This window comes from Ambystoma mexicanum, chromosome 8 (genome assembly GCF_040938575.1).
Source record: "Ambystoma mexicanum isolate Mex_15411 chromosome 8, UKY_AmexF1_1, whole genome shotgun sequence".
Lineage (NCBI taxonomy): Eukaryota > Metazoa > Chordata > Amphibia > Caudata > Ambystomatidae > Ambystoma > Ambystoma mexicanum.
Genome location: NC_090929.1, coordinates 1192319182 through 1192342340, shown reverse-complemented (window position 1 = coordinate 1192342340; position 23159 = coordinate 1192319182).

Sequence of the window (23159 nt, the reverse complement as noted above, 5' to 3'; positions counted from 1 at the left end):
AACTCCTGATTAAAGAATTCCAGGATGCTACCTACCAATGCTTTGTTTTGCACATTAACAATATTGCTTTGTTTTGCACATTATTAGGGATAGTGTCTGTCTAAAATTGTATTGGACTAGATTTGTATAGGCAGTGTAGTTTGTTGTGGGGTGCTAAAGGTACATCTACATGGTTTAAAACATTTTTTTTGTACAGATGGTTTTTAAGAAATGTGCACATTTTATATTGTGATGTATGTTCATAAAATGAATTGTTCTTTGATATATTAATAAATTGGTTAAGAATATTTCAACATTTTGTGACTCTGTACCTATTTGGTCTATGGAACGGGTTTAGTAGGACTTTGCATAGGTGTCATGAGCGAGAAAGACGGCTGGATTCCAAAGTTATATTTTGTCTATAATGTTGGTGTTGAAGTAGAATCCAGGCGTCAATAAGCTACTCCATTTATCTCTTGTTGTCAAATTTTCTGTATATTTCTCCATGTATTGGCGGACTTAACCCGCATCTAAACTTCATTGTGGGGGCTAACGGTATGCTGAGGGCCTCTAAATGCATTTCTTCTGACGGTTAAAACACCTTCATTTATATTTAGATATTACATTTTGACATTGGCAGATGCCTCCCTCTGAATACGCTCGCTAGGTTTTTCATATCCTTACCTTTCATTGGAGCCAATCTCGATACATGTCTCCCAGTGTTTACTGTTCAGGGATTGCTTATTCGTGGCATTGGGCCCTTGCCATGCCGGTTTAGTCTTTGCAAGTATATGCCGTCACGTGATGTTAGGAACAAACATCACATGCTCGTAACGTTGTTGCTATGCTTGTTTATTTCTCTTACATAGTCATCTTTTTTGATCTCCACTGGTGTATGCCGTGTTTAATGAATGACCAGTGTTTCTTATGATTGAAGAAAGGCACAAAATTGGTTGTAATAGATTTCCAGGTGTGTTTGGCGTTTATACGTTTTATATCATGTAGCTATCTACATCGTTTTGGAAGTACCGTATAACATGATATATACGTGCATGGTTATGGGTGGTGTTTAAATTTTTGCCACCATAAATATATCGATTATGTAACATGATATTCTTCGAGTACAGACCTTGCAGGGATTATCAAGACATTTATTTTTGATGCATACTATGCAACTGCCTTTATTATGTAAATTTTATACTAAGCCTAGATGTTACATACTTATGACACCGTCTATACCATATATGTCCTAATGTATGTGCACGCAGTTGTCCATATATTAGGCAACTGCCAGATGCTATCTGTTCACCAGTGTGAAAGAATGTTTTGAGAACATTATTTTTGAACAAAGGAGTAAATTCAGAAGGTGGTTTCCAGAGATAAGAAGTGTTTTTTAAAAAGATGTTTTGACAGTAAATTTATAAAGGTGGTGTGCAGTTCCTTACCAGGCACCATTTTTATGGATTTTATATATAAAGGGACATTCTTTATATGAATCTATGTATGCTATTGCCTGGCCACCAAACTATTCGTGCTTGTGTATTTCTTTTTAGCTATTTCACCATTGTGTTTTCTATTTTAAGAGAGGGGGACGGGGTTTTCAAAAATTAAGGGGGTCTTTTTTTTAGAAAAGAGGATGACACATTGTTGGGTCACATTGCTAGTGATTAGTGTTCCCTTCATCATATATGATTTCATCTTTTAAACCACATGTGCCAGCCATTGAAAAGACATGTGTCTTGTGTGTGTTCTTGAGGGACAAAGGGGGCCTGAATGGTTTTTTATGATGTTATATGGTGTTATATAAACAGATTCCATTCTACTGATATGTTTAATCCATGTTTAACTGTATCTATATCGTAGATCCATTTTTGTTCACACCTCTGTAGGGCGAGATCTCGATTACCTCCTCTTGGGGAATTGTTTGATCAGCTGTATTACACACCAGAGAATATCTGTAAACCTATGCTGTTTCTGTATATAGTGGGCTACAAGAGGTGTGTTGTCCACTCTGTTTTTTATACAAGATTTGTGTTCACTTATCCTTTCTCAGATCTCTCGCTTTGTTTTACCGATATAAACCAAATTGGATGGGCATATGATGGCACAAACAGCCCATTGAGTCAGGCAGTTGGTAAAAGTAGTGAGTTGTATTTCCCTTCCCTTCAATGTTATAGTTTCATTTCTTTTACTTGTCCACAGATGGAACATTTACCACATCTATGGTGCCCAATTACAGGTGGAAGCCCCCATAATGGTGGCTATCCCTGTGTACACTTTTGTTGACAGGATACGTATGAGCTAATATGTCTCTCAAATTCCTTTGTCTTTTAAAGGCAAAGCGAGGAGTAGATGGATTAAAATCTTCTGTCTTTATCATCTTCCAGTTTTTGAGGATGACTTTTCTGAGTGAATTGTTTATAGGACTAAATGTGCTCATGTGTGTGATTTTGTCCAGTTTAGTCTTCTTCATAGGGTTTAGACAGTTGTCTCGATTTGTGTGTTGAGCTTTTTTGTGGGCTCGCCGTATAGTTTCTCTTGGGTATCCCCGATCTTTAAGTCTACTTTTTAGGGCTTTCCCATGGTGTTTGTATGCTTCCATTTGTGTGCAATTTCTGCATATCCGTAGAAATTATCCAATCGAGAGACTTTCTTTTAAGATCTGTGGATGAAAACCTCCGTATTCTAAAAGCATGTTTTTATCCGTAGATTTCTTGTATAGGTTAGTTTCTAGAGAGCCCAGGTTGGTTTTCATGATCTCTAGGTCTAGGAAGGGTACTTTGTACTCGTTCTGTTCAATGGTAAATTTTATGAATGGATTCCGTCCATTCAACCAGGTTTGGAAAGATGTTAATCGGGTAATTGAACCTCTCCAGACCAGGCAGATATCATCAATATATCGATGTCAGGCTAAAATGTTGTTGTGAAAAGGGTTGTCCTTGTGATAGATGGAATTTATTTCAAGGTTGTCCATATACAGGTTCGCCAGATCTGGGGCAAAGGTGGCCCCCATGCTTGTACCATGTAGTTGGTTGAAAAAAGTGTCTTTGTAAAGGAAAACATTTTCTGTTAGTGCCAATCTCATACATTCTCTAATAAATACTGTTGGCACTTTGTCTAACGTGGTAGGTCGATTGTTGAGATATCTAAACATCACCTTTATGCATTCTTGTTGTGGTATGCTGGTATAAAGGAATACCACATCTAAGGTAACTAGAAAGTAATTTGGACCAATCTGTAGTGTTTGGATAATATTGATCATACTAGTCGTATCTTTAATGTATGATTGCATTTTAGACACAAAAGGTAGAAGAAACCAATCGGCATATATGGAAAGCACTTCTAAAATCGAATTGATCGCTGAAACTATAGGTCTCCCTGGTGGTGTGAGTGGATCTTTATGGATTTTTGGGAGGATGTAGAAGGCTGGAATTTTTGGATGGTTGTTGACTAGAAAAGCTTTTTCATCCGTATCGATCCATCCTTCATCAACGGCATGCTTCATTAGACTGTTGATTTCTTCTTTTAACCTATGTGTTGGGTTTCTTTCTAGTTTCCGATAGAACAAGGGATCATTTAGGTGTTTCAAAACTTCTTTTTCATAGGCAAGTTTGTCCCATAAAACTATTCCTCTGCCCTTGTCTGCGGGTTTGATGACAAAGGTATCATTTTGTTTTAGACTGTTTAGGGCTAATCTTTCTATTTTTAAGAGATTGGGCCTCATTACGAGAATTGCGGTAAAAACAGAGTCATTACCAGCATGGAGGAAGTAGCGGGTCCGTGCTCCTATGACGCCGCTAATAGCGGCTGATTACGAGTGCGCGAGCATGCACGAACCCCCATGCCAAATGGCCATACCGCCATGCTGCTAATGGGCCTCCAACCCCCGATAGCGCCATCACGGGACCCGCCGATACCACCTCCGCCAAGGAGCAACCCCTTAATAACGACCCGGTAATAACAACATGCTAATACCGGGCTCGTAATACCGGACCCGGAAGTAACGTCATTGCATCGGAATGGGAAATGTGCCGGTGGCCATCTTTAAAAACACAATCCTTTGCAATCCTCCCAAACCACCACTGCTACAGAGGAGAGACCAGGGCCATTGTGTACAACATGTCCAAGGCAACCCGAAAAACCACCCCCCCCGCCTGCGCAAGAAGCGCTTCTCAGATGAGGAATTGAATATGTTGGCAGATACCCTTGCTGCACATGCCGATGAGTGATTTACCAACAACCTCAAGAAAGAGGTCCAGTTGAGAAAGAAGGAACTTTGGGCAGAGGTAGCACGCAAGGTGTCTGCGGTAGGCACGACCCCCTGGACAGTCAAAGACTGCAAAAAAAGATGGGACGACCTCCGTCTCAGGGTCCGGAACATCCTGGCCAGCAATCAGAGGGATGCTATGGCCACAGGTAGGGGTGCGCACTCACCGGTTAAACTCATGCGATGGGAGGAAACCTTCAGCACAACCATACAGATGCAGTCGATAGAGGGCTTTGGGGAAATGGAGACGGGTGCCGCGACATCTGGAGAAGTAGGTGAGTGACCCTGCAAACCCCAGCAGGCCAAACCATGACGTTGCACAATTGATGTGAATGTGAGCCGAGGCAAAGCAATGCATGGCCCATCGTACACACATTTACAGATCCATGTCCAGATGGAGGCCCAAACCCTGCCACACTGAAATGCATGCTGTGTGCCAATCCCATTACCAACAGACACCCAACACACAGGGACAATTTGCATGTAACACATCACACAAAGCCCAATACAATGGCATACCACCTGGTACGTATCAGTGCCAAATGGAGATGCCATGGCTAATGCCAATTTGCCCCACCTTGAAACTACCCTGTGTGATACACCTATAAGTAGGGTTTCCTCTTTTAGGGGTTTATTTCTTTTTACTTCGGGGGCTGTTTTTCCAGTGTTTTCAAATATTTTCACAATCAGTGTTTGCCAGTGTTTTCCCGGTCAACCCTTTAAAAAAAACGTGGATAACTGTTTTTTCCAGTGTAAACATAGATTTTATTTTATTGTTTAATTGCGTGTATGGGTAGGGTAATATTTCTCAGAGCAAGATGTTATAACCACTTCATGTTACAATCAGCACACTATTACATACGCTATGTATGTCTATACCGTGACACATGCCACCTAGTGCACCAACATTAAACGCATTTCTTTACACGCAAGTTTAGGCCATGGGCCTTTTGCCTGTATTGCAAACACCTGCAGGTGACTTTTCTACAGAAATCAATTTAGTTGATGATATATACACACATGCATTATTGTGATTAGTAGTTTTTTATTTCATGTGTAGGAAGATAGAACAATAATAATAACATGTGTCTAACACATACACAGTCAAAGATGGCCAAACACGTAAGCTCTCTATACAATATACAGCAGCATAATCGCAGACAGCGCACCTCGTAATACTTGTACTGTTGCTAGATTGACTCTGAAAAGGCGTTAATTACCACAAAACCAGGTGCCAGGCCCATCATTAACTCTGGCTAAGATCCTTCCACCAGTGCTATTGTATTATCTGGTTTACATTCATTCAAAGGTGGAAAGCACCATTTTGGTTAGAGACCGTGTTTAAGCAAAGTCGGTTGTGAAATGTGAATAACCATAATTTTAATAAAAGCGGGAAATGCTGTTCATGCCAGACCGTCATGATGATTAGTGTTTTGTTTCAGTCACAGTTCTAAATTTCAGTTGTGCGGACCCCAACAGTGCTCGGCAAAAAGCTGTTTTGACATTGGCTATTGTAGCCTGATGAATAAACTATAGCCAACTTAGTAATGTGGAATTGTGGGTACCAGCGTCTTGACACTTTCAGACTTAATATATTAAAAGAAAATGGGTTAACTTCAAAGAATGCAATATTTGCAGAATCCTTTGAGGGCCCATGCTCGCTCACGTCAGTCCCAAACGTGCATTTTGTCAATCTGAGCTATTGCCTACTTACATGGCTTTTGAAACTCAATCTATATCCTTATATTAAATGTGAGTTCTCTTGCAAGGCATTCATCCAGATTCATTACTTTAGGATTATTTCCAGTCAACATACGTAACAAAACCTTTGTTTAAAAACAATCTGACACTGAAATAAAAAAAGGACCTGCTCATCCACAGCCAGTATCTTGCCAAACTGCTTAGCATTATTGAAGCCATCTTTATTTTTCTTGCTATGTTCAAGCAGGACCCTGGATTACAGGCTCATGTTGTTACTCACTGGTCCCCGTTTTTCTTTGAATTTGTTTGCTCAGTTATTTTAAGCTCTCCCCCTATTACTCATGGCTAAGTTAGGAAATGCCATCTGACATTTTCCTGAAAAAGGGCCTTTTTCTAGTTAGGTGTCCAGTGTGATGGCAAGATGTCAGGCGGGGATCGGGAACTGTTAAGTGCAGTGACATGCATAACAAAAATCCTATTGGCCCTCTTTTAATGAGAAGGCTTGTGGAGATCGACTGCATGCTGCGGGCACCACGAATCTGGTAATATTGATTGCATGGATGTTAAACCCGCTTTGCTGCCTGAGTTTAAACAGAAGGTTTCAGCCACGGCGACTAACACACCACACACACAAACTCTCACAGGTGTGCTGCTGCTGTGAAAGGTCAGCAAGAGTCACAGCTCTGTTACCGGAGCCCCAAGTGTATATACAAGCACGCCCAGAGGGAAACTGGTATTCCAGGATGGCGACCAGGGGTTTAGAGCCATGAACAGACAGGAAATGCTATCCACAGCTCCCACGCACCTAAATCTCAAACCCCAAATACAAGCAGCCCAATCATTACTCCCATGCATGCTCGTAGAAAGTTGTTTCATTTTTTAGAATGGTATATTCTGCTCTGGAGTCATTGATAATATTGATCTGATTTCTGATATTTAGGCACTCTCTGAAGGATCTATTTGTGCCCTTCGCCAATATTTCTACTCCTGCTCTTTAAGCTTATCAGAGAGTGAGTGTAACTCTTCTCGCCTGATCTTGTTCTTTTTTGATCCCTTGTCTATCAGTGTTTGTCGTGTCTGTTTTGGCTAGGCAGTCAATTCTGTGATGCCCCGGGTAAGCCCCGTGATGGCGTGCGGGCCCCCAGGGTCTAAGCAGCAGCGCGCGCGGGCGGGCGCGCAAGAACGCACGCCGGAGACGTCTGGTTGTTCCGGTGCTCCGGCGCGAACTGCCGGGCACCGCCTTTATTATCATAACGCCCATGCGCCGGCCTGCTGGGCTGCGCATGCGCACCTCGTGTAATACGTACACAACATCCCTCCTTTTCCCCCAAACAACAAACACATTGAACAGTGGAACCAACGTGGCTCAAATCAAACTGTACTTAACAGGGCTTGTTACTCATGCCGCTGAGTCCATGATGAAATCCTGGAATCTTTGCGGCGGACGACGTCCTTCCCTGCGCGGGTACCTGGGTGTACCTCTCTCGGGGTTCTCTGGTCCCCCGGGGTCCTCTGGCGGCTCACCGCCTCCTTGCGGCGCCTCCGCTGTTTGTCCTTGGTTAGGATTGATTCCTTCTTCCACTGCCACAGGTCCTATGCGCTTGAAGAAGGATACGTTCCTTGTTACTGTACCCCGCGCATTCGCAGCTGTGACCATTGACCCTTTGACATGAGTCACTCCCATTGGTTGGGTTTCGTAAGTCATCGAGAGTTTTCCTTACGGTTTCCTATTCCGGACTAGGACAGTGTCTCCTACCGCTATCTCTCTTTCTGGCAACCTCCGCCTTATTGTTTCATTCTCGTTCCTTGCTGCTCTTTCTGCTGTCCCCCGTGCACTATCGATCACTCCCGGGTGTCTGTCTCCCGCTTCGGGTATTAGCCCTCTGGGTATTCGCCTGAACAGCGCCTCGGCGGGTGCGATTCCGGTGGATCGATGTGGGGTGGACCGGTATTCACGACGGAATTTCGGAAGACCTTGTTCAGTGTTCGCATGAACCGCTCAACCTCCCCGTTGGCCCTTGGCCATAGCGGGGTTACCTTCCGGTGCTTTATTCCTCGTTCTTCGCAATACCTAGCAAACTGCTGTCCTTGGAATGGTGCACCGTTGTCTGAGCAGATCTCAAAGGGGAATCCATGGGTGGCGAAGATTTTGTCCATTGCCAGGATGGTGAGATCACTGGCGGCGGATTCTACGAGCTCCAACTCCGGATACCTCGACCACTGGTCTGTGACCACCAGGAAATATAGGCCCCTTCCAGTCGAGCCGAAGTCCGCGTGCACCGTTCCCCATGGTACTTCACTCCGCTCCATGGCCTGAATGGGTGGGTCCCTTTCCACAGGACTCGTAGCTTGGCAGGGAATGCAGGTCCTCACAAACTCGGCCACCCTGTGCTCTAGATCGGGAAACCAGACCTTCAGCCTGAGGCGTGCCTTCATCTTGGCCATGCCCTGGTGTCCTGTGTGGGCCAAATGGAGGACCCTCATGACCAGTGACCTGGGGATCACGATTTGGTGCCCTCGCAGTAACAGACCGTCTGTGGACACCGAGAGCTCGTGTCGAGCTTTCCACAGCAACTGCAGGTCCCTTTGCACATCCGGGTTCCTCCTGGCGTTGTTCAAAAGGATGTCCCGCCACTCTCCTGTGGCCACTGCCCTTTTCACCCTCAGGAACGCCTCGTCTGAGTTCGAGTTGTCCGCAATGTCCTGTCTCGATAGGGCCACGGGCAGGGCCGATTCAATGACGAGGTGTACGGCGTCCCCAGTGTCGGTCATCTCCACGGGACTCTGGGTGTCCCTCGTGCCTGGATGGCGAGAAAGATAATCGGCGGGGTTATGCGTCCCTGGGCGGTATACCAGCTTGACGCCGTATTCCATGAGTGATAGCATCCATCTCTCGATGCGGGGTGGTGGCTTGGATGATGTTCCCAACAAAATAGGAATCAGGGGTTTATGGTCAGTCACCACGACAACAGGTTTGCCGAGGATGTATATTCTGAAGTGTTTGCACCCCCACAGGATGGCAAGGGCTTCCCTTTCTATCTGGGAATATCTCCTCTCCGTGTCAGTGAGGGCTTTGCTGGCATATGCTATGGGCCTCATGACCCCCAGTTCGTCTGCCTGCATGAGGACTGCCCCCAGTCCTACCGGGCTGGCATCGACCACAATCTCCGATTCCCGGCTGGGATTGAAATAGGCCATTGTTTCCTGCTCTGACAGGGCTTCTTTGATGGTCCTGAAAGATCGTTGTTCATTCTCAGTCCACTGCCAGGCCACGTCGTTCCTGGTGAGTGCCCTCAGTGGTTCCGACAGAGAAGCCAAGTCCTTGATAAAACGGCCGCAGTAGTTGACCATCCCTAAGAAGCTCCGTACTTCAGCCGGTGATGTGGGTGGAGGTGCCTCTCTAATGTCCTTAACTTTTCCAGGATCCGGGGATATGCCCCCAGCGTGAAAGGTGAACCCAAAGAATTCCAGTCGGTCTTTTAGGAATTCGCACTTCTCTTTGTGCAGAGTCAAACCCACCGCCTGTAGTCTCTCAAAAGTGTTCTCCAGCCGTTTAAGGTGTTCCACTTCTGACCTGGCAAAGACTTAGATGTCTTCAGACATGTTTATGACTCCTTTTAGTTCGGACAGGGCTCCTCTGATGGCGTTTTGGAAAACCTCTGCCGCGGACGAGATTCCAAAGTTTAATCTTTTGTACTGATACAACCCCTCATGAGTTGTGAATGTTGTAATGTACCTCGACTCGGGGTGTAACTCTAACTGGTGATACCCAGACCTTAGGTCCAGTTTGGAAAAGACTTTGGCACCTTGGAGTTCTCCGACGACGTCATCAAGAGTGGGTGTGAGATGACACTCCCTTTTGATGGCGGCATTTGGGAGCCTCATGTGCACACAAATGCGTACTGCCCCCGGTTGCTTCGGCTTTGGGGCCACCACGATAGGCGAAACCCAAGGGGTGGGACCTTCTACTCTTTCAGTAATGTCCCGGTCGACCAGCTGCTGCAATTCCTCCTCCACTTGGGCTCTTAAGTGAAAAGGAATACGGCGATGTTTGAGGGCCGTCGGCCTCACAGACTTGTCAATATGTAAGCGTATGGGCTCTGCTTTCAGCTTTCCAATGCCCTTGAAGAGTGCTTCAAATCTGTGTAGCATGCCTTCCAGATCGGCGTGGTATACTCCAAACGAGAAGTGGACAATTTCGAGTGCTCTGATGCCGCACAGCTCAATAAGGAATGTGGGCTGACGCTGGTGACAAAGAACCTTGCTTTAATGGTGTTCTGTCCATGAGATACCGGGGCTACAAACACACCTTGGATGGGTAGAGGTGTTTCCCCTCCGAAAGCATATATTTGCGCCGTGGACGCTGACAGCTCCGATGGGCCTGGCAGGGCCTCGTAATGTTTGGTGGCCAGCACACAGACTGACGCCCCAGTGTCTATGAGAATGGGGGTGGGGACGTCATCGATGTTAACAGTGCATGTGGGTTGACGTCTCGTGCCAGGACCTTTCCATATGCTGGAAATGAAGAAAATCTCTTCCTCCTCCTCCTCCTCCTCCTTTGCGATGTCCAGGTCCTGCAGACCCTGATCAATCGATGAGATGCCTCTCACTCTGCGAGCGCTTCCACGTCCAACTCTCTCCGGTCCTCTTTCTGCCGCTACAGGGGCGGCAGCCCTGCACATCCTTGCATAGTGCCCCGGTGTGCCACACCGGCCGCACGTTCTCGACTTAGCTGGGCATTCTCCTCCGTGGGGAAGATCATATCCACAGTAGGAGCAAGATGAGGCGTTACCTGGTGTGGGCGGGGCATCAGGCCTTCTCGGCGCCCATTTCGACCTTCCCATTGCCGATCGTCCCACAGCAAATGCATCTTCATCATTCTTAGGTCGCATGGCGGCGTCCATTTTCGCACCTCTGGCTTCTGCCAGCTCCTGTGCCCTTCCCAGGTCCAATATTTGCTGGAGGGTCAGACCAGGTTCCCTCAGTACTTGCCTTCTAAGTTTGCCGGAGTTGCACCCCTGCAAAAGCTGGTTACGGACCATTTCCTCCTCATCGACCCATCTGCAGGAGGTCGCCAGGTGCCTCAAACGGGCACAGAATTTGTCTAGAGGCTCGTCGTCTAATTGTCTTTCGGCGCCCATGACAAATCTATCAAAATCAACATTTGCCATGGGGAGAAAATGGTCTTTGAGTGCCTGCTTGACTGCGTCATACGTGACCGCAGGGATGACGAGAGAATCGTAGATCTTGTGGACCTCTGCGCCTGCCGAGTAGATCATAGTCGCAACTTTGGTATCATCATCGTTCACCCCAGATGCCCTAAAGAACATATCCAGCCTCTTGACCCACAGCAGCCACTTTGGGCCCAGTTTGGAAGAGGGGCCAGTTGTATCGAATTCAGGCATGGGGGCCAGGGAGCTGCGTGATCTGCGTGGAATTGGGGCTACGGCCCCTCATCATCAGTCTCTTCGCCCATTTCTGCGCCACATACTCACAATTGTCTTTTCCTAGAATGATGGGCAGCTTGTCCTGGACTTGTAGTAGTGCTGGGGTGTAGAAACCCACTTCTTTCTTCTTCGGTGCCACAGCCCTGCGCCTGCAGGACTGTGGGAGTTCCAAAAATTGAGTTATTTCCCTGAAATACAGCTGGCAGGTGGTGCACGAGCACCCTCTCGGGCCGCAACCACTGCAACTGTGTGTGAGGAGCGGAGCGAGTGGAAAAACAAAATGGCCGCCGGCACTCCGCGGGTCCGTAATACGGAAGAGCTTTCCGTCTCTCCGAGGCTGTCGGAGCAGGGAAAGTAATCCGTACCTCCTCGTCGCCAATGTGATGCCCCGGGTAAGCCCCGTGATGGCGTGCGGGCCCCCAGGGTCTAAGCACCAGCGCGCGCGGGCGGGCGCGCAAGAACGCACGCCGGAGACGTCTGGTTGTTCCGGTGCTCCGGCGCGAACTGCCGGGCACCGCCTTTATTATCATAACGCGCATGCACCGGCCTGCTGGGCCGCGCATGCGCACCTCGTGTAATACGTACACAACAAATTCCACCTTCTGCCGGTAGGTGGCAATGGTGGATAATCATTTGCCACTTCATCAATGTCTGTTCCAAAACACAGCGATGAAGCAGAGCTATGAGGATAGTACATTGGCAACGCCTCACAGCGATGAAGCAGAGCTATGAGGATAGCACATTGGTAATGCCTCAGGCTTGGAAACAAAACAACACAGAACAATAGGTGATCGAATCCCGCACGTCCCCGAGGTTACGGTTGTTCCCTACCAGAATCCCTACCTATAAGATTGCAATGCATGAGAAATTAAATACCATACTGCACCATCTCATGCTTCTTGCATGTAACAGCATCACTGATGCCCTGCATCTCTTCCTCCCACACAGGTACTGACCCATCCACAAGGCCTTCCACGTCCAGGGCCAGACCGCCGGCCACTGGGCAATCCACCTCTGGGGCAGCACCACGGCCCACAGTCCAATTCAGGGCAGGTGCATAGGCCATGCAAGCACACGAGGACACTGCAGCAGTGGACGTGACTGCTACCACAGAGCTTCCATCAACAGCCGAAGGGGAGGCTGATGGCACCCAGTCCGCAGCACAAGCTCAGTGGGTGAGGCAGCAGCCACAGCCCCACTCAGTGATGTTGATCTAGGAGCAGAGGAGCACGTTGACCAAGATGGAACAATCCATGTGGAATGTCCACACACCCCTAGCCCCGTCCATCCCCCAACCCCACACTCAGGCCACACTATCCAGCCCCATGCAGGATCCTGCACTGCACAGTTCCGACCTCAGTACCACCTACGTGGCTAGCCCTGCAATGGCACGCCCAGCCACAGCACCCTCAACCTCTGCTGCTCCCACTGACTTGGAGGCACGGCTGTCAAGGGTGGAGGCAAGGCAGGACTCCATGATTGACCTTGTGCGCCAATATGTGGCTGACGGAGAGGAGACACAGTGAGAGATCGGTCAGGCCATTGCTGGGAACACTGCCGCCATTAATGCCTGTGCGGTCATGATCCGTGACAGTTTGGGGGCCGTCCTGCAGGTCCTGACCAGCAACCTGCACCGGCCATGCCAATTTAAACATCATCCAACCCTTCCTCCACACCTGCATCCTCCGCACCCTCCAGCCCTGTGCGGATGACAAGGCGGAGTGCGAGGCAGACCGAAATGCTGCCCCCGGACACAAAGAAAGCCCGCAAATAGTGTGGGATGACAATGGGTGTGGGGGGAGCTGGTGTTGGTGGTGTATAGGGGATTAAGGGGGTGTTCATTGGGGGGTATGGGGAGTTCATTGGGGGAATGGGGTGTTTGGGTGTGGAGGGTGTAGGGAGGAGGGCATGTGAGTGGTGGAGGGAGGATGCACTTTTCTGTAGTTTTCATTAATACACCCGTTGTGTGCAAAATCATTTAATGCCTGGACATTGTTCATTTTGTGAGTGTTCATTTTATTCATGACAGTGCACAGTGCCCAACGCCCCACATACCCTGTGTGCATGTCCACATGGACCCAGTGCTCAGTGTAGCACTAACACATATCCGTCAACGTCCCTGTGGTTCAGAAGTATTCATCAATCAGTGATTGGCGTACAGCACGGCCATCTTGTGCATCATGTACTGGCAGGGCTGCTGCTTCTCCTCCATCATCATCCTCATCATCCTCTCCCGGTGCATGCATGTCAATGTCAGGTGGCAGTGGTACATTTCTCCGGATGCACATGTTGTACAGCATGACACAGGCCATGGTGATCTTTGCCACCTTCTGAGACCCATAAAGGAGTGCTCCACCAGACCTGCTTAGGCAGCGGAACTGCACCTTCAACAGGCCAAAGGTCAGCTCAATCGCGACACGGGTGCGGGTATGAACCCGATTGTACTCCTCTTCGTGCCTGTTACGTGGGTTGTGCACAGGGGTAAGTAGCCACGGCTTCAAGGGATAGCCTCCATCACCTGCATGCGAGCACAAAGAGGTCTGTGTGAGTCATTCTGAGCTGCCACCTTTAGGATTCACGGCCGTGGCCGCAGCTATTTGGTGTTGACATGCACATGTCCCTGTACGCATGCACACATATTCATTGGGTGCATTGTGTACTGCAATATGGTCTGCTAGTGTGAATTGCATTGTTCAGATGATGCAGGGTGTACACTTGCATGCTGTTGCGGATGGACTGTGCATGTGGAACGATGTCTTGGCTACCATAATTGCAGTGTATGCTACTCTGTGCCTAATCACACTGGCGACATTGGCACAGTTGTTGTCATGTTTAGTCATGCATCGCTTGACATACCCATGGTGGCCTGGTTGTGCGTCTTGCATGTTGTCATTGATGTACGGCATTGATCTAATGTGTGGGATTGATGTGACATCATTAGAGTTTGGAGGTTCAGGTCTGAAGTGTTTAGCTCTGAGTGCATTGTCCACTCACCGCCCATTCCCACCCAGGTGGAGTATACATCCCCCCCATTCCCACCCAGGTGGAGTATGCACCCCCCCCCATTCCCACCCAGGTGGAGTATGCATCCCCCCATTCCCACCCAGGTGGAGTATGTACCCCCCTCCCACTCCCTCCCAGGTTGAGTATTCATCCCCCCACCCCACAACCCCAATGCACTGCCATGGGCCAGTCAGGCAACTCCCCAAGCAGCTAGGCACGTCGTCCAGCATGTCGCTCAATGTGGCGGGGTAGCGTGGAGTTACGCAGCACCATGGCATCATGTGTAGATCCGGGATATCAGGCACAACATTTTGTGATGATCTTGTTGGAGTCACATACCATCTGCACATTGATGGAGTGGTATTGCTTGCGATTGCGATACACCGCCTCTGTTGCATGTGAGGTGACCAATTCTACATGTGTGCAGTAGAGGGCACCGACGCAATTGGGCATGCCTGCCAGTGCATGGAAGCCTACTTTAGTGTCTGCAATCTCCTGGGCAGTCCGTGGTAGAGATATGTGGGTGCTAGCGTGCTTCAGGAGGGCATCCAGCACTTGGGTCAGCATGCGCGAAAAGAGTGCTTGTGATATGCCAAGCAGTTGGCCCACTGTGTGCTGCTAGGTGCCTGTGGCCAGGAAGTGGAGCACAGAGACCACCTTTAGTAGCGGGGGGATGGCAGTGCGTATTTCTATGAGGCTGACAATGTTGTTGTGTATCATGTCCACTATGGTGCTGATGGTGTCCCGGTCCAACTGGTACAGGGTGTGGATCTGCTCAGGGGTTAGATTGAATGGACTGGGTCTGATGCGAGGGATTGGTGGCTGCCTACGAGGTACCACTGGCTGCACTGGTGGTAATTGCTGGGCCTTTGTCACCCTCCTTCTCCTCCTGCGTCTCCTCTGTGCTGCCTGTTGTTGTAGCTGTAGCTGTTGTTGCTGTAGTTGTAGCAGTACAGGCATGTCCTCCAGCCCCATGATTGCAAGAACTAGTGGTATCATTTTGGTGTGGGAAGGGGTGTGGTGTGTGGGTGTACTCCTTTTGTGCTGAGACAGGCTCCATTGACTCCACCTGTGGTGATTGTGTGCACCTGTGGCAGTTGCCTACACTGCAGGTTGCTATTTACGGGTGGTCCGCGATGCCTGTATTGCCGCCGTCGTGCAGGCCCTAATTACCGCCTTTGGGATGCCGGTAAGTGCATGCCCGCATAACTTGTGATGTCCTCCTATTACCGGCATCCCAGTATTTACGCCACAAAGGGGCGTGTGTACGCGCGCATGCCGTTATGAAGGGGCACGGTACAGGCGGTGGCGGTATTGGCAGGTTGTCGGGTCGTAATGGCCCGGACCCATTAACGAAGCCGGTATTACCATTCTGCCTTCCTATTTTCATTACATCCATGTTCATAATGAGGCCCATTGTCTTTACAATTTGGTTCTTGGAAGGCCTTGTGTTTCAAAAATAATTCTGTCTTCAAAAGCTAAGATAGATGGACTCACCATCGAGCTGGCCGGTGTAAGCCTTGATGGTGGATGATGGTGGTCTACGACTAAGATTAGCGCCATGACTACCACCAATAACAGGACCGTGTCCGGTCCTGTTCAATGGGGACTTACCGGTCCAGTCCGACCTTGGCAGGACCGGTAAATCCCCATTGAAAAAGCCATTCCCATTTGAGCCCCCATAGGGCTCAATGGGAAGGCGCTAATAACGGTACCGCAAATTGCGGTACCGTTATAAGCTCTGAAGTCCCTTAACGGGCCCCGTCCATAATGCCTGGTAAAACCAGGTGTTAAGGAAGGGCCCCGCTAAGGGACCTCGGAATAGGGTGCAAAGGGATTACCGGCACCAATGTCCTTAACGGTGCCCAGTATCCCTTTGCGCCCACCTCGTAATGAGGCCCATTTTGTTATTTTTCTTTAGTTGTTGGATTTCTAAAAAAATATTTTACCCGTATCAGCCAAAATAACTTTTGCAATTCCACCTCTGGCTCGAAGATATTCTCTTTTGTGGTCGGAACAAAGGTTAAGCCTTTTGTCAGGATTTTGGATTCTTCTTCAGACAGGTTATGTTTTGTCAAGTTGTATATAGGTACTACCAATTCTGAGGTGGTCTGTTCCAGTTCCTGGTTTGCATTCTGGGGTGGCCTTGATATTTGTTTTGGCTATTTTTCCCTTGTCCCAGAAAAAACTGTGGTTGTTGTCCAGTAGATGTACCTGCTGTATTCAAGGAACCTGCATCTGAACCACTGCTAGTTGAACTGTTCGAGGTGTTTGAAAAATTCACATAGTGTTTTCTTCTATTGCCTGTGTTTCCACCTCTCCCTTGGTTCTGTTTATGTAGATCGTCATAGTAAGTGTCAATCAGATATGGATATGTTTTGGTTTCCTTATATTGTTCTACATCTTTTTTCAATTTCCAAATATTTTTGTCTAATGTAAGCTTCTTAAATGTACTAATCTCGTCTTCAATTTTACCCAGGGTGTCTTTTATATCCTTAACTATGGGAAATAGTCATCAGAGTCCTGTCGTACCCCAACCTTTTCCTTTACGGAAAAGAAGACGATACCTTCAGGGGAAACTAAGATCATCCCTAAACCCCAATGCAAATGTTACCATTCCATTCCGTTAAACTCATTTCTCAGCAACCTTACATCCAAACCCCCTTTTCTGACAAAAATCTACCCTATTTTTCTTTCCCTTTCAAAGGACTAAAACTCCCATAGTCCCATTCTTCTACTAGAATACCAAAAGACAGACCCGAGGAAGAGAGGGACTAAGAGTATGAAGATTACAAAAGGAAAACACACTAAGACACAGAGGACAGACTCTTCCAATCTGACAGTAGGCTGTCCTGTTAATGAGAACAGGCAAGGTCAGGCAGACCTAACCCTGATCAAACACCTGCAGAAATTTAACATCTCATAGACGCATAAAAGGATCCTGCAGGGGAAGAGAAGGCAGTTGATCTTGGGAGGCCAGGAGGGAGGCTGCAAGGTTGAGTCCAGCAGAGGATCCCAACATAGGTACCAATCACTCAGAGAGCGAGCTGGCGACGCTGGATGATACCTGGAAGCCAGAGCAAAGAGAGCCGAGGGAGCTGCTCAGAGCAGGAGATTTCCCGGCCAGTGCCAATTCCTCTGAGGCATTAACAAACAGAGGAAGAAGTGCATTCTGGGAAAGGTAGTGCACTACCTCCCAGGTGAATGACAGAGTTGAGGAGGAAAGACCAGCGAAGAAACATCCACCTCCCTCCCGGGTTAACAAAGGAGTTGTGGGGGAAGGAGGGGCAGGTGGTGAGACCCTGACCTCAGCCCAGGAAAGCACCAGACCCTGACTGTCAGTGCCATGTCACCTGGGTGAGTCTGTGAGAAAGAGGAATCCAGGGCATGTGTGTGGCTGAAGCATAATGGAAAGTAATGAACTGAGTCCAAGTGGATTATGGGACTGGTAGAATTTTCAGCAAAAGATTAGAAGCATGAAATTAAGTAGCAGAGTGGTTATACAAAGGTAGCGGGCGCCCCTCTCTCGCAAGAACAGACATGATAACCTGTTCAGTGGTTATTAACCACTTGAGAGTTCGCAGCCACTGCTTTTACTCACTGTGCCTTTCACAGATGGGAAATATCCATTTGCATATCAGTCTTTGTCCTGCCCAGGGGCAGTCCAGCACCGAAATACAATGGCAACTCCAATCTGAACGAGAGTACCACCAGCAACCCCATACACGTGTTTCACCCTTGTTGGGGATCATCAGTGAGGTGAAGCTGATGCCTCTCTAAGCACAGTGAGAGGGAGACCACGTCTGGTTGCCCCCAGGAGACCTAGGGTTACCAATCCCAGGTTCCTTAAAAAATAGTTATACAAAGGTAGCGGGCGCCCCTCTCTCGCAAGAACAGACATGATAACCTGTTCAGTGGTTATTAACCACTTGAGAGTTCGCAGCCACTGCTTTTACTCACTGTGCCTTTCACAGATGGGAAATATCCATTTGCATATCAGTCTTTGTCCTGCCCAGGGGCAGTCCAGCACCGAAATACAATGGCAACTCCAATCTGAACGAGAGTACCACCAGCAACCCCATACACGTGTTTCACCCTTGTTGGGGATCATCAGTGAGGTGAAGCTGATGCCTCTCTAAGCACAGTGAGAGGGAGACCACGTCTGGTTGCCCCCAGGAGACCTAGGGTTACCAATCACGTGTATGGGGTTGCTGGTGGTACTCTCGTTCAGATTGGAATTGCCATTGTATTTCGGTGCTGGACTGCCCCTGGGCAGGACAAAGACTGATATGCAAATGGATATTTCCCATCTGTGAAAGGCACAGTGAGTAAAAGCAGTGGCTGCGAACTCTCAAGTGGTTAATAACCACTGAACAGGTTATCATGTCTGTTCTTGCGAGAGAGGGGCGCCCGCTACCTTGATAAAACTATTTTTTAAGGAACCTGGGATTGGTAACCCTAGGTCTCCTGGGGGCAACCAGACGTGGTCTCCCTCTCACTGTGCTTAGAGAGGCATCAGCTTCACCTCACTGATGATCCCCGACAAGGGTGAAACACGTGTATGGGGTTGCTGGTGGTACTCTCGTTCAGATTGGAATTGCCATTGTATTTCGGTGCTGGACTGCCCCTGGGCAGGACAAAGACTGATATGCAAATGGATATTTCCCATCTGTGAAAGGCACAGTGAGTAAAAGCAGTGGCTGCGAACTCTCAAGTGGTTAATAACCACTGAACAGGTTATCATGTCTGTTCTTGCGAGAGAGGGGCGCCCGCTACCTTTATAAAACTATTTTTTAAGGAACCTGGGATTGGTAACCCTAGGTCTCCTGGGGGCAACCAGACGTGGTCTCCCTCTCACTGTGCTTAGAGAGGCATCAGCTTCACCTCACTGATGATCCCCGACAAGGGTGAAACACGTGTATGGGGTTGCTGGTGGTACTCTCGTTCAGATTGGAATTGCCATTGTATTTCGGTGCTGGACTGCCCCTGGGCAGGACAAAGACTGATATGCAAATGGATATTTCCCATCTGTGAAAGGCACAGTGAGTAAAAGCAGTGGCTGCGAACTCTCAAGTGGTTAATAACCACTGAACAGGTTATCATGTCTGTTCTTGCGAGAGAGGGGCGCCCGCTACCTTTATAAAACTATTTTTTAAGGAACCTGGGATTGGTAACCCTAGGTCTCCTGGGGGCAACCAGACGTGGTCTCCCTCTCACTGTGCTTAGAGAGGCATCAGCTTCACCTCACTGATGATCCCCGACAAGGGTGAAACACGTGTATGGGGTTGCTGGTGGTACTCTCGTTCAGATTGGAATTGCCATTGTATTTCGGTGCTGGACTGCCCCTGGGCAGGACAAAGACTGATATGCAAATGGATATTTCCCATCTGTGAAAGGCACAGTGAGTAAAAGCAGTGGCTGCGAACTCTCAAGTGGTTAATAACCACTGAACAGGTTATCATGTCTGTTCTTGCGAGAGAGGGGCGCCCGCTACCTTTATAAAACTAAGTAGCAGAGTGGTCCAGCTGAATTGAGAGTGCCTTTTTGAAAGTCTGTGCGAACTGAATAGGTTGAAGTGGTCATGTTGAGCTATATGTCAAATCCTCACACATTGAAAAGTCTTCGACAGGGAAACCAAAGCAAGGACGAAGGCTTTGAGTACGACTGAGGGGAGCCTACAGTGAACTGTGATTTGTTTGATGTGAACTATAAAGCAGGCTTGAGCCCGGCTGAGGGGAGCCTACTGTGAACTTTTCTGATTGTGTTGTGGAACTACCCAGACCAGGAGACACTGGGGTAAATACCATAAGGGAGAGCTGAAGTGAAAGTCGAAGTGGTCCTGCAGAGGTTTGTGGAAAAACCTTGAACATTTGAAAGTCTTCGACATCAGTGAAAGGTTCGAGCCCGATTGAGGGAGACCTAGAACATGAAATAAGTTAGGACAAGGAAACCCCTAACGAATGTGAATAAATCTTGGGGAAGGGACCCCCCGCTGTGCTGGAAACTCGGAGGTCTGAGCCCGGCTGAGGGAGATCTACGTTAAATCAGGTACTTTTCTTGAGAGATCCGAGCCCAACAGAGGGAGACCTACATGAGTTATTGATGCCTTGAGGGGTCTGAGCCCGACAGAGGGAGACCTACTTGAATTTTGTTTAACTGTTAAAAAACTTTTTGGGGAATTCAAGTAACTTTAACGTGGAAGGACAAGCGGGCCTCAACCCACGTTTTGAACTGCCTTTTTTTGATAACCTGAGCCAGAGTGTGTCATCCTGTCTTCAGGGGCCACCTTACTCCGTGCTGTCCAACGTGGGGAGGAGAGTAGGGGTGTCACGGTATTTGTTTTATGACCGTACGATAACCTTCTTGCCAAATGACGGTATATCATGGTTATCGCGGTATAGCAGGTGGAGTTAACTAATCTTAACAAATATTTTCTAAAAGGTCATAAATTGACAGATGTATCATCACAAACAAAACCAGGCACCCAGGGCCAGAATTGGGCTTTTCAACATACTTTCCACTGAAATGCCTTGCTTCCACCAAACACAAACACACGTGTGGAGAGGGGGCGGTGGGGTGGAGGCCTGCTGCAACTGGCAAAGCAAACTGAATAGCTTTTCTTAAGTGGTCATTTAGGCTTTTTGCTCCCCCACTGGCTACTGGTGAAGATGAACATGTTGCCATCTTGATAACCTGCATGCCACAGATCAATGGAGGCTGATGGTAGTATACGCTTGTGCGCATACACACACACACACACACACACACACACGCACTCTCTCTTTACGTTACAGCCTTTAGTTTACTTGTGGGCCAAAAGGTGTTCAGTAATCACTGACATGTTACCCTTTGGTATGGCAGCAGGGAATACCCACAGAGATTAGTGAATTTCGCATTGTGACTTATTATATGTAAATTCAATGATAGAACCAGGGAAATCCCCCATTGCCATATGTTTAGAGAACATTATCTATTATAAATATATAAACCCCAAAACCGCCACCCCAAAGTAAACCCTTTTCCTTCTTGGCACTGTATCTATTCTTCCTATTGCTAACATATTGATTTTGTGTAAGGCACGTGTGGTTTATGGAATGGCATTAAAAACTGCTCCAACTGAAACTACTTGGCAGACGGCACATCCAACAGTGCAAAACCAAGACTGTGCAGCAATTGCTTACTGCAGCCTTTCCAAATCAGATTGAAAAGCACACTTAACGGTATGAACGGTATAACGGTATAAACAATGTGACGGTTATTATTGTTCAATTAAGTGGTTCACGGTATCTTTAACGGTATACCGTTATACCGTTACATCCCTAGAGGAGAGCTGACTCAGCCATCTTGATCCTTTATGTTATAACACTGACTTTTGTTTGCATAAACATTCCCCCTTTACACACTTTTTGTATAAGAGATAGGCAGGCATTCGTTTTTTTGTTAGTATAGGCCATCTTGATTTGACATAGACTGACTAGGACTGTTTCCTTATTTCAATGGTCGAGATTACTCCCATTCTAGCATTAGGGCAAGTTAGGAGTTTTTCTAAACTCCTTGAAAACTGTTCAATAAACACCCTTGAACCTGCTCTTTGTGTTGCGTTCGTACTTTTGATACCATGGGTTCCTCACATAACCCAAGCGCTGTTATAGCAGCAGTTTGTCCGCTGCCCCGCAGCCATCAGGACCCTCACTGGCTCCACGCTGCTGCCTGCCCATCACCACACCACATACCAGCAGAGGAACCACTGCATTAAGAACTCTGCGCACACACTGCGCACTCGGCACACCTCAAGATGGGCACCAGGTGAACCCCATCATCACCTGTAAGTCTTGACGGACTCCCGCACATACAAGCTGCTTTGGCATATCAATGGATACTAAGGTACTCTACATTACCAAGTGGCACCACCTGGGATCTGGCGGCTTGCTACCTCACTGCCGGCCTCGGCTTGGTGCCTCCCATAGCAGCACATCCGATCTGCAGAGCCTTGCTTTTAAACTGCACGCACCTGGGACACAGCGGTCCTCGAGCCGCTGGACCCTCTGCTGCCAAGCCGCCACAGCAGCCGGTAGGCCCCTATGACCACATAAAGATCACAGCCCAGACCCACAGCAGTGCGCAGCTCAGATCACTGCACTGGCCGGTGGGCTCGACCCCTGCTAGCGCTCCTCTGCTGCACCGGGCAGGGACACAAAAAACCCCCGGGGTCCACTTTTCCCCTCCTTGGGGTACACATTGCAGAAGGAAGCGCAGAGACCCTGCAACGAGCTGCCTGCATAAGGACCAAAGGCACTACGCCACATTGCGGAAACTAACATGTAGTCACCCCCCATCCGTCAACTTCCTCCCGCCTCAGCCTCCAGGAGAACCTAGTGTCAACCCACTACCGCACACGGGAGCTCTCTATACAGCAGTCACCTGTGACTCCCGATTGGTGACTGGTCCCACGACTGGACCCCATGGGTCAGAGAGATCACCCCACCCAGCGGAGGAGCCGGTGTGCCACAAGTAGCTATGCCGAACATCAAAGGCAAAACTAAGAATACCATTATGGAGTCCTTCACGGCAGGCAAACCCAAAGACCTTGACCAACAGGCCAAAGACCACGACCCCTGTCCTACAGCGTCTGTGGAGAAAGATAAGGACAACCAAATCTTGGAGCCATCAATGGGCTACGCTCCTTCATAGACACCAAGATCGGGGAGGGGAAGGCAGACGTGATGCTGTTGCAACAAGACCTACGCAACCTCACGGATCGC